Below are 369 nucleotides of genomic sequence, written 5' to 3'. Positions count from 1 at the left end.
ACATGTGTTTTTTCTTGAAAAATTATTGTGTTCTGTACTAGCTTTTATTGTTAAGATCGATGTTCTTAAGCCACACTTGTTAATCCATTTCCCACCTGACTGACGGGGTGAAGACATGCCGGTTGTTAGCATTTCCATTCTCTGCTTCAGTGCGTATCAACCAGGGGTGATTCTGCCCATCAGGGGACCTTGGGCAGGGTCTGGAGGCATTTTAGATTGTTATGACTGGAGGGGTTGTTATTGACATCTAGAGGGTAGAGGCCAGGATGATGCTAGACAGGATACAGTACATGGGACGGCCCCGCAACATGCCACCAGCCCGAATGTCAACTGTCCTGGGAACAGTGCCTAGTTTCTTCACATGTTCCT

This window comes from Ailuropoda melanoleuca, chromosome 15 (genome assembly GCF_002007445.2).
Source record: "Ailuropoda melanoleuca isolate Jingjing chromosome 15, ASM200744v2, whole genome shotgun sequence".
Classification (NCBI taxonomy): Eukaryota; Metazoa; Chordata; class Mammalia; order Carnivora; family Ursidae; genus Ailuropoda; species Ailuropoda melanoleuca.
The sequence above is the reverse complement of the archived record's forward strand: the minus strand, read 5'-3'. Positions refer to the sequence as shown.